The sequence below is a fragment of the Indicator indicator genome, chromosome 5, assembly GCF_027791375.1.
Source record: "Indicator indicator isolate 239-I01 chromosome 5, UM_Iind_1.1, whole genome shotgun sequence".
In the NCBI taxonomy this organism is placed as follows: Eukaryota; Metazoa; Chordata; class Aves; order Piciformes; family Indicatoridae; genus Indicator; species Indicator indicator.
Window position 1 is genome coordinate 17,718,748 of NC_072014.1, and position 17,276 is coordinate 17,736,023.

Here is a 17,276-nt window from a genome sequence, read left to right on the forward strand (position 1 = left end):
CAACCCTTGTTGCTGGTAGCAGTGACTACTACTGATCCTGCAAGCACTGAGGAAGCAGACAAAGGGCTCTGAGTCACAGGGGGAAAAGGCAGCAATTCATGTCAGAAAAAGTCCTGGAATGGGCATGTCTGAACTTGTGAGAGGTGTTTGGCAATGAAAGTAATCCAGAAGTATAGAAGTACTCCACCGTCACTTTGTCAATGATATTTCCTAATAATACTAGTTTTAAAACTTCCTCTGCAGGAGAGATGAAGACAAGAATTTCAGTAATGGGCACTGGTAATGGGGCAGACCACAAATAAAATTTGCATCATAAGTTTCTGTTTAGGTAGGTGAATATCCCTGATGCATGTACAGGTTTCTTCATTTTGCAAACAGATTATTTATTTGGGTTTGGTCAGTACTTAAAAATTTGGTCTTTGGGGAAAAGGTGTTTTTTGGTACTATAATGCTAAAACACTTTGAGCAGAGTTTAAAATCATTGTATTCTATAGCTGTAGAGAACATTGAGGTCTTCTGGAATGACTTATTTAAATATCCTTATAGTTGATGGCATATTTGTAGTTGAATAAATTCAGGGAAGATTCATCTTAAACTGTTCTGTCCAGTTCTGCTTTGAAAAAAAAAAAAACAGGAAAATACAATAATTTAATCTCTTAAAGTTGCTTAAACCTTCAGGGGGAAAAGAGTTACTACTCAAATTTCAGATGAAAGGAGTGTTTTGTGAATTCATCTGTGTCATGTATTCATACCTGACTTAAAATGAGCCATGATGTACTGCACTTTCTGGGAACATTACATAAACTTCCTTGTTCTAAACCACGCACAAGTTTGAAGTATGTAAACAGGAGTGAAAGAAACTTTGCAGTAGTTTCTCCGCAAGCAGGAAGCCTGATATTTACACAATAATCAATAGGGCAATGATCACAGAGACAAGCAGTAGTCTCTCCTAGAAAGAAGGTAGGATCTATCTGAACAACAACTTTCTTATTAGCGAGATGTGTATGATTGGGGATGGGTTTGGCATGAATTCTGCAGAACCTTGTTGGCTGAGATAGGGACATGTGCAATTCAAACAAGGGTTTGCTTAGAAGCGTGTTATATTTGGAACAGCTTTCTCCTTCTTTAATCTTTGGAATTTTGATCAGTCTTTCAGTAGCGTTTTCATGAGACTTTTAAAGAAGATTAGTTGAGGGGAAAAAATTTGATCCTGATACAGCTTGCTTTGACATAGATAAGAAGCTTCTTTCCCTATGATTTACTTCTTCCTGTAATTCTTTGCTGTGACATTTATTTCTTTTTTGTCCTGTGTGCCATTAAAGAGAAGTTCTGTCTCACTGTGGGCAGATAGGCAAAGGAAAGCAAGAGCATAACTGACCTCGGTGCAACCAGAAAGAGAAGAGACAAGGAACAGTATACTCGTTATTTCTTGTTATTGTTTGATCTACAGGGCTAATAATACTATCTGACAATAAAAGCTGATGATTTTCAGTTCAAGCATGAAGTTACTGAATCCATGAACAACAGAGGAAGCTAAACCTGTCTTGATTCCTCTTTTTTCCAACGTCCTTTTTGTGAGGACTCAGAAAAATGTTTTTTCCCTAAATTCTGTAGGTAGGAAGGATGACTAATTTCATGTGCTACCTGCAAAGAATGGTCAAGAGAAAGCCCTGCCTATCTTCATACCCCTGGAGATCTGTCTGTTGTAAAGAGATTTTTTTCTTTCCCCCCGCTTTGGTAACAAATATTTTAAGGGTAGATGCCAAACTGGAATTCTGAAAGGGCAGCTAATTCGTAACCCCAGAAAAGTAGCTGAAGTGTCTAAAGTGCAATTTATTCTGGATTTCCACCTTTAAAATGCTTGAAAATAATCTGGACTTTCTTTGCTGCTAAAACCAAATTTTATCCTCTCTTTTTTTAAGATTGAATTTAAGAAGATTAGGTTAGGCACTGTGTTTGACAGTAGCTTCCAGGGCTATCCTTAGGTTGATTCATGCACTTTGTCTCCTATCTAAAAATTAATCAGTTTGATATTAACAACTGCTCTTTAGTGACTTGAGACATTCTATATTAATGTCTGTCACTATGTTGTCGTGGCACAGCTAAAACTTCAATAATGAAATGTCAATAACAGGTCTAAAAATAGTTATGAAATGTTCTTTGAAAAGCTAGTGCAGGCTTTCTGAAATGATGGGTAGAAGCACAGCAGAACCAAAAAACAACCCTTACTTCTGGGTGGGTGAGGTTGTCTCTGATAGAGAATCAAAGTACTTCACATGAGAGTCAACTGTTGAAAAACCATGGCTGACTAGAAACCAGAATTTTTGTCCCTTTTGAGGGCTGAATATAAGTCTAGCCACAGGATATTCACTTACAAACTTTCAGAATTTATTCACTTATAAAAAGAAAAGATGCAAGTCCTAAAGAGCTAGTAATAGTTCAAAGATCTTAATTTGGACATCCTTGTGTATACAGCATAGCTCTTAAGATTTGCATTAAGTGCAAAAAACCTCATAGGAATTTATGAATCTGTTCTGAAAGGTAATGTTCATAGCTAAAGCTCTTCCTAGATCCCTGCGTGCTGTTCCCCCATGTTCTTGCAAAACCAAGAAGCTTAATTTAGTTTAATCTAAAAGCCTGTTTGTTTTCTCCCTGGTAGTCCCAAAACTCAAGAACTACAGACACCTTGGTAAAAGTGCTTCTCTGTAAATGGGGGATTTGTTAGTTAGAATGCCTGGGAAGAGAGGACATTTTGGAGATGAAATTCTGTAAATTCAGGAAATCTGTAGATGTGAGTCACTGGCTGAGGGTGTGAGAAGGAAAATTTTGTTTGCAAAATATTGGAGCCATTTTATTTCTAATGTGCTGTCCTGAAACTGAAGAGAGGAAGACTCATCAGAACAAGTAGGGAGAGCATTGCACCAGAGGATTACAGAAGGAAAAAAAGTACAGAGGATGCAGTCAAGATCAGAGCAGGGATATCACTCATAGTGGAAGGAGAGAGACTTTACTCCAGTCTTGCTTAGGACTATAGGAAACCAAGGGCACTACAGGCATGAAAAGAGAGTAATTCAAAGTATTTAAAGCTTTTGAAAAGATTGTGGAAGAAGGATAGATTCAGTCCTACAGTTTAACTGAAAAAGTAATTTCTGTGCTTGTGTGATTTTGATGGCACTGAAAGGGTAGCTGTTCAGCTAGTAACAGATACAAAGAATACTTGTGGGTAAAGGGTTAGGATATATTTCTCTTGCACTGTGTTCTTGGAGCTTATGGTATGTGCTGAGCTGTAAAGCTGAGTGACCAGGTTTTACAAGATTCTCTGTGAGTGGTGTTCTTCACCCTTAAATTATTAGCTTATAATTCTGGTTTTGTTGGAAATTTTACTTCCCACTGCAGGGGAATGAAGAGTTGGCCTCTGAAGTGGTGTATTGTATTTCTGACACACTTCAAAACAAAAAGCTCATCAGCATCTCCACTGCCTATCAATTGCATAATACACTGCAGGTCAATCTGCCATGGGGCATATGCTTCAGGTCAAAGTGTCTTGTGGCTGGCTGCTCAGCCTTTATTTTTTACCTGTGTGAATCCTCTGAGGCTAGTGGAATTAATCTAATGGACAAGAGTATAAGTGAGAATAGAAATATGTGCAGCAATTCACAAAATCTGGTCTTTGTGCAATTTAAATGAAATGTAAGTAAACTCTTAACAGGAGAGACATTTTCATTTTGGTCCTGCATCTTGACTGTGAAAGAGTCCATGAGGTATGATGTGTCATTTCCAGTTAACAGAATTCCAGCTGTTGAACAAAATCAATCAGCTTTTCACTGCACATACTCTGTAGTATGTTCGATATTACATGATTTTTCTATGGCTTTATGCTCTTTAAAATTATGGTAACTATCACCATTAAAATACATTTCATAAATTTTTAATATGAAAAATACAGTTGAAACAGGAGTGAAACTTATTGAAACATGAAAATAATATGTAGTCACTAATTTTGTTATTTTCTCATCTTCCTTTTGAAGTCCTGAGTTAATTGGCTTTCCTGCCATTCCCATGGGACACCCTCCTGTTGCTTTTTGGATAACTTGCTTTAGATATTGCTTTTTCCCAATATTAAGCCATAGAATATCATTCATTTCTTCCATCCTATCATTGCTAATTATGCTGTATGAAACTAATGGACATTCTTCATTTACACTACTTAATGTCAGAAACATTTTTGGGGCAGTGAGGTGTACTGACACTAATTTCCTTTAAAATTGGTCATAGTAATAGCAGTAGGAATGGCGTTCTATGGTTGTGTGTAAGGGTCTTAACCACATTAAAATATTGCAAAAATTTCTATATCTAGTCAGCTCATAGATACCTTTTGAGTGGTGCTTTCCTTACAGTGGTGTTAGCCTGTGGTTCTTGTCTGATCACTGGGTTCATAAAGGTGACTTTCAGTATTTTGCCATTTGCTTATTGCAGTTTTTTTGTGTGCCGTAACCTTGGAGTTACTTTTAGTGGCATACTCTGCATATCTGTGATGCTTTGAAACATTTGTTAGACTACATGAAATGTCTTTAAGCCAAATGCTTGCTTCTAGCAGCTGTAAGTGGTATCAGTTTACTGGTTTAGCTGTCTGCTTTTGGGACATTAAGAACATGATCATTTTACTCTTTGAGTCCCTGTCCAAGTTTAGCCTTTGAGAAATAGTATCAAATAATGAAATGGATGGGATCCTATTACATCTTAATAATTACAAAACAAATAAGCAAACAAAAGCATCTAAATACTTCTTTTCTTCCTCTTCAGGAATCCAATTAAGATAAAAGTAAAGGCTTACTATACTGTAGTGCTACTTAAGAACCTAGACTTGATGTTTCAAAGAGGCATTACTGGGATCTGAGTAGTTCTTTGAATTCAAAGATCAGCTTTTGTGGACTGGGTAGGTGATCTGACTGCAGGAAAATGAACCACAAAGCAGACATTGAAACTTTCTAATATTTGGTCAAAATAGACAAGATCCATTTAGATATGTTTAAGATGCTGAATCCATAAACCTAGGGATTTATTTGGTTTGTAGTTGGAGGGCTAGTTTTAAGATTTGGGAAATCTTTCTGTTACAGCTGCCTGAGAAGTACTTTGAGATGTAGTTATGCAAGTAGAACACAAATGAGCATCTCAGCACTGTCTTTGCTTTTTAAAATTAAACAAAGGAAAGACTTCTACTTGAAAGAGAGGAATTGCTTCTTGTAAATCCAAGTATCAGGGATTGAAATCCTAGACCATTAGAGCAAGGAAAGTGTAAGAAATATTAAGAAGCATAACAAGGTCTCTACAAAGTCAGTATTTAACATCCAGTTGTGAGTCATTCAGTACTTAAAAATTATATAATACTGTCAATTATGAATACAAATCCAGGGGGAATTTAAAGACTTTTCACCAGAATTTAAAAACCCTGATACACTAAGGATTAATTCACTAAGGAAACATGAACATATATAATGAAGTACCTGATACTGACTCCTATTAAGTTGCATCTGGAATGATTGTTCACACCACAAGAAGCAAAAGGATGAAAGAGGGATTTATTGGAAGGGCATCAAGGGTTTCCTGATTTGAGATGTTGTAAGGACATGGCATGGTGGCTGTAATGGATTTACCATGCTCTGCCCAGAGCCTCTTGCTCTGAGCAGCAATGTAGCTTCGTTCTGCCAAACATCTCGAGGGAAAGGCTTCCTGCATCTTGCTTTAACACCAAGGAATCTCTCATCTCACAGACTAAGGTGCAACAAGAAAGTAGTAAGGTAAACCAGCATGATAACAGTTAAGTCTGTAGGTTTATTTTATTTAATGCTAGATGTTGCTAGATTATCTATGGGGGTGTTTGCCAGCTTCTTTATAATTCTTCATTTTCATAATTTGGCTGGATCCTTTCTAAAACTTCACATCTTCAACCTCTACTCTTCATCTTAAATTCATTTCTTCCTTTGAACTTGAGTAGCCTGAGTATCCTACTTCACCCTCCAATTTATCGAGTTATTGCCCTTCTTTAAGATATTTAGAATGGAAATATAGGAAATTAAATCCTAAGCAAACCTGATTTCTTTTATTTTTTTTTTTACAATTTTTTTTAATCTAATTGTTGTGTGGAAGGAAGACCCGTACTTTGTGTGAGGAACTTATATGGCTGGATTTTTCTCAGCTGTTATTGAATGAATTAAGCTAGACTTCACTGGATGCTAGTACAGTGTCTCTCATAAGGAACTTGTATGAGCTTAAGTTTGAAATGCACACCCTTTCATATTCCTCATACTTTCTGAATATATGTTAATCTTCCAATACAATGTGATCTGGGAGTTATCAGTTTCTTGCTTTATTTCCTTTTGAGTTCCATCTGGAATTTTTTTTCATTGAACAGTCTTTTCCAGAAGTCTTCCTCCTATAAAATGGTCTTTCCTTATAACCTTTCTCAATTGAAGCCTTTTATTTGCTGCCCTGTCACACATTTCTTTAAACTGTGTTTCAGACAAGGTTTTTCTCTCCCAAGGTGGGAATAATTCCAAGCATGTTTTATAAAACATCTAGTGGGACTGAATCAAGGCTGCCACTCAGCTGTTTTTCTTTTCCCTTTGAGTTTTAGATAATTTCATGGTGTGTGGACTTCTTTCCCTTCCATTCAAGCTTGACTGTGGGGGCACAAGGATGTCAGAAATGTCATAATTTTGTTAGATTTATCTTCTGCTTTCATCCCTCACTTTTACAGAGGTGTGGAATTGGGTTTGGCAACCTGTCAGAAGTGATGTGCCAGACTGCATTTTTCTGTCTGTAGTTGGAGAAACCCAGTCTTTCTGCTGGCCCTCACGGGTGCTTTTCCAAAGTGGGGGTTGCATACTGTTGTCAAGCATCCTTGTGTGGTGGTTTGGCCCTGGCTGGGGGCCAGATGCCCACCAAAGCTGCTCTATCACTCCCCTTCTTAGCTGGACAGCAGAGAGGGGAAAATTTAAGAAAAGTCAGTTAGAAGCAATTTAATAGTAATGATAGGCACAAGCAATAGACCACATGCAGAAGTGAAAGCAAAGGGATGTTATTCTGTGCTGCCCATCAGCAGGCAGTGCTGTGGTGTAGCAGGGTAGCAGGGCTTTCTACACGCAGGGCTTCGGCTGGAGGACAAACACCAGCCACGAATATCCACACCGCTCCCTTCTGTCTCATCGCTCTTATATCCAAGCTGAGATGGCATGGAATACCCCTTTGGCCAGATTGGGTCAGCTGGCTTGGCTGTTTCTCCTCCCCAGATCTTGCCCACCCTTCAGTGTACTCTTGGGGTGGGAAAATGTTGGAAAAACACAGGCTGGATGCTTGTTCAGCAGCGGCCAAAGCACTGGTAACATTACAGTACTGCAAAACACAGCACTGGAAGGATGCTTTGAGGAGAGTTAACTCCAGCTCAGCCAAACCCAATACACCCTGTCATGGGTTGTTGATGTCTCTGAATAAGATGCCATAAGAGAAGAGCACTCTGCCTTTTTGGAACAAGTTCCTGTCTTGCTGGGCACCTGCCCAGGCAACTGGCTTAAGCTGTGCAATCTCTCTGTAATTGGACAAGTCTAGAGCAGGACTGGCTGAGGCAAAACTGAGGTTAGAATAATGAAACTCCTGAAAGAAGGCAAGAAGCTTTTCAGTGCTGAGATGCTGAATTAAATATCTGTAATAAAAAATTCTTTCTTCGGTCTCTCTCCTCCCTCAAGTAATAGAAAACTATTTGCTCAAAAGAACAAAAAAGTAGTGTTCTTTCATAATTTTATTTATACTTTAAGCACCTTTGCTGTAGATCAGAGAATTTGTAAAACTAGGATCAATCTGTGTGTTTAATTTCAGCTTATCAGTAGAATGTTCTCACTCAGCTGGAAACTTCCAAGCTAGAAAACAGACCTCCACTGTCACAGCCTGCCTGTCCTTTCATATGTTAACATTTAATAATTTTGCTTCTGTGAGCTCCAAAGTCAATTCAAGGCTTCTTAGCAAAAGCAGATTTTGTCCAACAGGAGTAAAAGATCCTCAGTGTGAAGTGTTCCTTCTGAAGTGTCAACAAATTCTATTTTGGCACAGAGGACGGGTTGTTGAAAGCTGTGGGTTTGCAAGAGGCTTCTATAGAGGTAAAAGTACTCACAAATGGGATGTCAGGGATGTGGGGAACACAGGCAAGGGGGGCAGAGACAATTCAGTGACTAGAAAAGGGGGGACGTCTGGTAAGGAGCAGGAAGAACCATCTTTATCTTGGTCTTCCTCCTCTTCTTGTGCCTTATTCCCTACCACTCGTTGCCTTGCTAGAATATTTACTCCTCACTGTATTATCCTGCTTCTTATGGCAACAGGCAAGGTAGGGTCAGCTCAAGGGGCAGGAAATCAAGGGGCTAAAGATGCTTCTACTGCTGGGGAAGGATCAGGCAGCAACCTCTAGGAATAAGTTCTGTGTTCTGACTGCCACTGAGGTGTTGGGAGAAGTGCAGCAGTGTCAAGCGTAGGGTGAAGATAAGTCTCTTGTATAGGAAAATATTCCTTCAGCTGTCCCTGACAGCTGCTTGCTTTGTCTAGTGGTTGGCTTTGCAGACATGACTCTGTTTTACTGCATTTTATCTCTCATCCACTGTACAAAACCAGGGATAACCTACTATTTATAACGATCTTCAGAAATTCTCTGACTTCCCATGAACAGGATTTAAGATAGAAAACTCTTTAGGTGATACTAATTTTGATCCCAGGTTTACTGTACACTGGGGAGCAGTAGATGCAGTGAGATGGAAGGAATTAATCATTTGGAACTGGAATCTGAAAGGTTCTAACTATCCCAGGGCTGGGCTGAGTGTCCTCCATTCCTGTCAGTTGCAAGTTGGATTGTCGTGTGAGTTAATGGATTATGAGCAGCAAGCAGTAGGATTCAGCTGCTATACTCCGAGTGTCTACACATAGTCTGTGTAGGAAGGCTTGCACTAGAGAAAAAGCAGATCTGTACAGCTACAAGGTTTCTGTGGATGGAGCAATGCTTTACCTGAGTTGGTAAGGAGGATGAAGTATGGAACTTCCTTATTCCTTTCCATTTTGATGTTATTGACAACCTACAGGCATGTGGAGAGAAAATAAGGTAAGTTTCTTGGCTAAGCAGCTGTTGTGTCCTTCGGGATATGCAGCTAGAGGCAACTTCTGTGCTAATCTCTTGTACAACAAGACTGTAAAATAAGTTTCCTCTGCCTTTGTTACTGGTGGAACTAGGGTGGGCAGAAGGAAACACATCTCTTTTCTTTTTTTTTTTTTTTTTTTGTGTCTTTTGAGGTTTTTTTTGAGGAAGGCTTTGATTCAGAAGTTACTATTTATAATAACTTTCATTGAGCCCCAAGACTCCATACTGGCAAGTAGCATCCTATTATTAAAGAACAAGCTTTTCTCTAGCATTAAGATTGCGATTCAGCTGTTCCTTTGTCTCCATGGCAACTTTAAGGGTAACAACAAAGCAGTAGGTTATGTTGTCAGCCAAAAAATCTGTAAAGCTCAAGTGATTGTTGATAGCAACAAAATGGATGCCAGTTCAGGTTGCTTACAGCCAATAATAGATACTGAACCAGTGGCTGAAGTATTGCATGTGACATTTTAAAGCAGAGAACATACCAGAAAAAGTAAAGTTGATGTAACTGACAGTTCTTATAAATTATACATGAAGTAGTGTTTTAAAACTCAATAGGAAACTGTGGTTTACTTTCTCTACTGGAATGAATTTCAGGAAAAGAAAAGAGCTCCTTGTCTATACAATATATGCCACCTGGAGAGAAGCTCAAGTTTTCTTCCCAGATTGTTGATGGAGCACAGAACAAATGCCACTTTAGGAAAGTGGGGTCAATTCCTAAGAGGGATAAGTCTTCAAGTTCTCATCTAGCTTCAGTGTTGATCTGAAAAAGGAAGCATGTTAAGGAAAAGGCAATGCTTTTCTTACAAATAATAAAATAAAAGGGAATTGGGAGGAATTATCATCAGGTTTTGATCTTAACCCCATGGTACCAAGGGTTTGGATATTTTAGTGACATGTAAAATTGAAAATCATTCATGGGGAAAAAGCCTTGAGAAAATCAGACTGAATGCTGCTGAGACTAGTGCTGGAAACCAGCTATGAGAGCAGAGCAATTTCAGAAAAGGATGCTTAACATCAAAGCAGGAAGAACAGGATTTAAAGGAGTTTTTATGTAGTTGAGCCATAAGGAAATCCATTCTTAAACAAAAGTAGTGACAAATGAGTGAATGAAAATAAAACAGTATTACCTTAAATAATTTCTGCCTGATAGTTGACAAATCTCATTGAACTATTGGTGCTGGATGTACTGGGGGAATTCTGCCTCTTAAAATGCATGCATGCATGCTGTCAAGCAGCATGTACCCAGACACCTTTTGGAATATTAAATTAGCTGAGTTTGAGCTCATTTAACTACTTTCTCCAGTTAATGCATCACGTTAGTGCTCTGTATTTTGTAAAGGTGTCACCTCATTTCTTGAATCAAAGGTTCCTGACTATTTAACCTGTCTGTTATCAAAGAATAGTTTTCAATGAGAAGGATGGTGGATGGAGATTGCAACCTGTTGTTCTTCAATGTCTGACTTGGCAGCATCACACAAACCCTCTTTTAATGCAGGCAAACAGATCAGGTTCGTTCAATGACAACAGCATGAGATACCATCTGATGTCTGTTTTAAACTTCAGAGAAGTCAGCTACTTATGATTCCCATTACACCTGTTTGTATCAACCCTAAATGAAGACAACATGAGTGTACTTTGTTGTGTTTTATTTTCACACTATGAAATGCAAAATCATAGAATGTCAGGAGCTGGAACAGGACCTCTAGAAATTGAGTCCAACATCTCTGCCAAAAGAGGATCACCTAGGGCAGGATGCACAGGAATGCATCCAGATGGGTTTTGAAGTCTCCAGAGAAGGGGATTTCTCAACCTCCCTGGGCAGCCTGTTCCAGTGCTTTTTCACCCTCACTATAAAGACGTTTCTCCTCATGTTGAGGCGGAACCTCCTGTGTTCCAGCTTGTACCCATGGTTCCTTGTCCTGTCACTGGGCACCACTGAAAAGAGACTGGCACCTTCATCTTGACACACACTTCTCAGATATTTGTAGATGTTAATAAGATCCCCTTTCAGCCTTCTTCTCTCAAGACTAAACATCCCCAGGTCTCGCAGTTTTTCTTCACAGAATAGATATTCAAGTCCCCCAGTCATCCTCATAGCTCTCTGTTGAACTCTCCAGTAGATCCCTCTCTCTCTTGAACTGTTGTCCAAAACTGGACACAATATTCTACATGTGGTCTCACACCTGAGGGGAAGGAGAACCTCCCTAGACCTGCTGGACGCTTGATTTCCATATTTATTTTAATTTGTCTCAGGTACAGAAGCTTTCTGAGCCGTCTTTTGGTTTCAAATGTCCATAGGTAAACCCAAATTATTCAAGTAATTCAAATAAAACAACTTTTTGTTTGTTTGTTCTGAAAACTGTTAATTAAACTGAAACTCTAACCTCCATAGTCTTCATCTGATCATATGTCAACTTGTGTGACAACTTAAAATTTAAGATGAGGTATTGTAGTAATTATTTGTTTACTTACAACTTCTCTGTATGGTTTGAGACCAGATGTCCTTTAGGGAGTGATACTGTGGTGAAGACTGGAACTGCAGGTTTCAAAGGAGAGTTTGTAAGTTAGCCCTGGTGAAGGCTCTTTACAAGTAAGACTCTTCCAGATGAGTGTTTGAACTTACTTTGTGTTAAGCTGCAATGATGAAAAGTGGAATGGCCTGCAAGAACAGACTCTTGAGACAAACTACCATGGATGGGGTGAGGATGGGAGCTCAAGGTACTAGTAGGCATATGGTGCAGAGGGGAGATACCAGTCAGGTGGGGAAGAATAAATCATCTTGCATATTTTTACCTGTTCAGCCATCAGCTCATTGGTGTGATGCCAGGACAAGCAACTAAGAAACCTGTTTGGACATGCTTGACTGTCGTCTGAAAGACCTTTGAAGGGTGGACATCAGAATAAAGAGTTGCCGCCTGCTCATTCATCAGATACATTCAATAACCATAAAGCAGTAAAAGAAAAGGCACAGAATGATGGAAATCTAAATGAAAGTGAAATAAACTTGGGCAAACCTGCTTGAGGATATTAATCGGTATGGGTCACTTGGAAGTGTAGGGCAGTAGTTGCCGGGTTGCTTCATGTAATGAATTTTGTTCTTAGGAAATGGGACAACAGCAGCACTTGAGATTGATGGGCTTCTTTTCACAGAGTGGTTAAAATGTAATGGTGGAGGCCTGTTTGTACCTGATTGCTTTCCTGAGAGGGACAGTTGTCTGTGTAATAGTGCCAAATGTGACTGTGCATCTGTCATAGTTTTCTATGCCACCAAAGACTACCAGGTATACTCCAGGCTGGTCTGAAGGCAAGCAATGTCAGCATCGCTCAGGCTTGAACTGGTACCTTGTTTTACAGTGAAATTTTACGTCCCATGTCAGTCTTACTCCCTTTGCTTCAATCTTGTGGGGTGTATTTCCCTTCTATGTATTTTGTGTGGTGAATTTCACTGATTTCCTAAGTTGCTCAACCTACCAGCAAAGCTATAATTGCCCCTAAGTCCAGCCTTATAAGCTCTTCTGAAAATTGAAAGTTACATACAAGTTTTTTTTGCTGTGATTTATCATCAATGACATTTTTTCAAAGCAAATATGTATTTATACTTTTGTAACTGTAACTTTTCTAGTGTAAGCAAAATTTTGAGGAATGGGATTCCAGAACTTCCAGGAAAGATGGATCATATGTCTGTATTGCTCTTGATGGATTAGATAGAACAGATCTCTAAATATCTAGTTGCTGATGAAGGATGAACGTTAAAATGCCTAAGTAGCTGTTATAACTCCATCAGTCTGCATAACAAACAACTACCATCTAATTATTTTCCTCTGTATTTTGTCTCTAGTAATTAAAGTTCCAGACTATGAGCAAGATCTTCACACTTGTAATTATTTGCTATTTACTCTGCAAATATCATCTAATTTTGCTGACCCTTCTTTCAAATGAGTCATAGAATGGATTTTTCTAATTTCTAGTGAATACCTCTTTGCAGTTCACTCAAATCTGTTTCAAAGATGTGATTTTCTGAGCTACATGTGCGCACAGAAAATACACCAAATTCCATGCAGCAGTAATACCTTCTCCTGCCATTTTTTCATATACCTTTACTTCTTTTTCCTCTGTTCTGGGTGCTGTTTATAGTAAAGTGATTTTCAAATTACATGGAGTTTAACTGTTATCACAGATTTAAGGCAGAATTCTTGTTTGATTTCATGTGGATAGATTGGATGACTCAAAATTCAGTGATCAGCTTTTAATCAAAAGGCTTTCATGTATCTAGTACTAATGACTGAAGGTTGCTGTCACTATAAAAATGAAGTATAAGTTATTTGATATATAGATATCTTTGTTGCAACTTGCAGGAATCCTAATGTCTCTAAATGAAAGCTGTTTCTGCTTTTAGCCTAGTCAGCTCATGGTGGGTTGCATGCAAGCAAACTGTTATGGTAGGTGTAGGGGATGTGGTAAAGAACAACTGTGCTTGGGGTGTTTTGTCATGAAGCTTACCAGAAAAGCATTATGGAAGATGACAGTTTAAAATCAGATACAACTTATACTGAGGAATAAAATCATAAATCTTATATTTATGGCAAAGATAAACAATGCTGCTATTGACTATGATGCATGTGTTTGTTTAATAATAAAAAAATAGTGTTCCATGAACAAAAGTTCCCAGTTTCATGACAGCTGTGGAACTTTCCATTTCATGTGCAGCCATAGCACAACTCTGTACTAGTTCCTTTGGCAAAAATAGACTTTATAGGGAGTGGAAAATTCCACTTGCTGCATGAGAGGGAATCTTAGTAACTTTCTTTTCCCAGAATTTGCAACTGCTACTGTATTAAGCACTAGTAAAATGTTTATATTATCAACAACCAGATTTGTCAGAAGAGTAAATGTTAAAAGTTTTTCTGCTTTGCTAGACCATGGGAACAGGTTCTGGTGCTGCTATTGTTCTCTGCATTTCTAGTGCAAAAAAAATGAAGAAACCCTAGAAAAATGCAAATTTCAAACAGAAATAAGTGCTCTTGTCTCTTAAGTCAAAGCTTTATATTTCTCTATACAAATAAATATATAAATTGTAGAGGAAGGACCCAGTTTTATGCTGTAGAGTGGACATGATAAAATACACTGCACCGGGGACATCATTGATGTTAGCTTTTAGCATATATAGGCCCCTTGAAATCCAGCAAGGCCATGTTTGTACTTCATAAAAAAAAGTTTGATACCAGCTATAAACACCTTATTGCAGTTTGTCTTTAGCAGACTGCAGTCATAGTACTCGCTGCTAGTCATCCAGTCCTCTCTTCGTCGATGTGGCATTTCTTCTCTTGTACATACAGGAGCTTTTTATTCAGTCTTTATACAAATGCATGTGTAGTTGAGATTCCCAGATTCTCTTTGGAGATTTTTTTTTTTTCTCCACAGTCTGGTTCAGCTCAAAAAGGCTGCCATCAGGAACATTAAATATCACTCAGAATAATCTTGGTGTCAAGATTTCTCTGATGTTCAGACCTATTTTTCTCAGTTAGATCCTTTTATTTCGGTTTTCTCTATTCTCCAAGCCTTTCAGAATTTGTTACTTCAGAAGTCTTTCAAATACCCTCTCCCTGCCTCTTACCTCTACATCTGTCATGTGTTGTTCCTAGGGTGTTCGTATTTAACCTTTGCATTTTCTAGACTTCCAGGAGCTTGTTTCTTATATTGCTTTTCCTCAGTCTCTTTTCAATTTGTGGACTGTTTTCAAGTTAAAAGGTACCTGCTGCTCAGCACAATAAGCTTTATCAAATAGAGACTGATGTCCTTGCTTCATCTAAGGGATACATTGATACTTTCAGCTTTGTTCCTTATGCTGTGGTCAGCTTATTTGGCTTCATGCATGATGGTTTTATGCAGAAGAGGGAGCTGAGCTTTTTCACCTTCAGCTTAGTTGCTGCTCTGGCAGGTCAAACTCTCATTCTTGCAACTCAAACATTATTTGGAAACGCATAAAATGTTCTTACTATTTATGCTTCTCTTTTCACTGCATGACAAAGGTCATCTTTAATAAAACCTTTCAGACAGAACGCCCAGGTATTTTTGTTTTCTATAGGTTTTTTCTAAGTCTCATTTTAACTCTGCAGTGCTATCTGATGGATTGATTTATCAATCTATAATCTATATCTAGCCCAACATGTGAAGACCAGGTGGTCTTAGATTGATTTACAGTTTTTCCGTACTCTTTTGTTTAAATATATGCATACATAATGAAAAATACTAGGAAAGTCTCATCTTGACCAAACCTCTGTTATTCTAGGCCGAGAGGTTTTCAATCTTGAAAACAGTTGAAGTTTTCTAAATTTTACTACACTGGAATCCATCTGCTCTTGTGATATTTTTCTAATTCCCATCTTAAGTTTATTTTTTGTCTATTATTCACCATGGATACCTAGTGTTCTGCAGGTAAGATGACTACTGCTTAGTCTGTGTTGGAAATTTATTACATTTTTTTGTTGTAGAATGATGGATCTTTTGGAGTTCATTGTTGCATACAGTGCTGTTAAGTCTGGGAATAATGTTTATGGCTATTTTCTCTTCTGGCTCCAGTGTTGTCTAAAGACAAACCTATCTTGTTGTTTTGTTGTTTGTCTTTTTTTTTAATTAAGGTATCAGTCATGGTACTCTATTAGAAAGTGCATTCCATGAAGCATTTACAAGATGTGCCATTCATTTCTGTTATTCTGTAACAGAAAAGACAGCTGAAGATTATATTTCACTTTGCATGACTCTTTTTTTGTGTAACTTTCAGAAGTGTTTAGAAGGACATGTTTGATGTTCATGTCCTGAGAAAAAGCTGTGTAGAAGTCTAAATTTCTGTGTTGGCAGAAAATTGTAGGATAAAATCTCTTTGCAAAACTTGTTCTGAAGTGGACCTCATGTAAAAAACCCCCAAACTTCAATGCATATCATATCTCTAAGTGGTTAATTTAGAATATTTTACATATATTTTTGTCTTTAGTGTAGACATTTTACTACCAGCAAGTGGATTAATTCTTTCTTTCTTCTATTCTCCACTCTGACTATGCTTTTTAAAAAAAATAAGGATTTTTTTTTCTTTTGGAAGCAGCTGAAGCCATCATGCCTCTTCCTGATCAAGGAGCAAGTTAATGTAATTTCAGTTTACTGATCTTCTCCTTTTCTGGTAGGCATATACCATACAGGACAACCAGGTGATCAGGTCCAGTCAGGTTCATGAAAAGCAGGTCCTGCTGATGAACCTGATCCCCTTCCATGCCAAGGTAACCTTCTTAGTGGACAAGGGAAAGGCTCTTTCCTTTCCCCCTCCCCCTTTCTCCCTTCTTCCCTGCACACACACACACACACACACACCCAACCTTTCTCCCTCTTTTTTCCTTTTCCTCTCCCTTCCATAGCACTTTTGAACATTCTGAAAAAAATTACATGGAAATTCCAAGGATATAGTTAACCACCAGTGGAGGTGGAGGAAGATGTTAAAGATGTGGGCTCCTTTATGTGATTGAACCACAAAACACAAGTTCAGACCTGCCTACTTAATTACCAGCTTAAGGAGCTTCAGCTCCTGAATTAGGGACTTTGGTAACAGTCCTTAGGTTGTACAGCAGCCAGCATATTCTGGAGCATAGTTTAGCTCTGAAAGGTTCTAACTATTGCAGAAATACACGGCGTATTTGAAACCCACTGGGGAATGCTTGTGCCACTGTGAAACCATGACTAGTGTATCCACAGGAACATATAAGCCTTGATCTTTACTAAGGAGCCCATTTCATCCCCATCTTGGAAAACTTATTTTGACAAATGTTGTGTGCTACTATAGCAACTATTTATGCAAGGACATATTAGGACATTTGCACAGAAAAGGAGTGAGAACTGCAATGTGTAGTCTAGAATATGTGATAGTAGAGGAGTGGTTAAGCTTAGTCCTGTCTCCAGACTGCAAGTCATTCATGCATAATTCACTCGCTGTGGTCCTACCACTACAAATGCTCCTTTCTGTGTAATTTCTAATCGATTGCCTCTTTCCTTTTGGTGTTCATACACATCTTTCTTCACTGGGTTTCTCTGTGCAGCAGTTTCAGAACTATTATAG

At 38.4% G+C, this 17,276-nt stretch overlaps 1 protein-coding gene across 3 annotated transcripts in view; it reads left to right on the forward strand.

Moving 5' to 3' along the window:
* ZNF385B (zinc finger protein 385B) overlaps window positions 1-17,276 on the forward strand; it is a 132,166-nt gene that overhangs the window by 46,708 nt on the left and 68,182 nt on the right. The window lies entirely within an intron of this gene.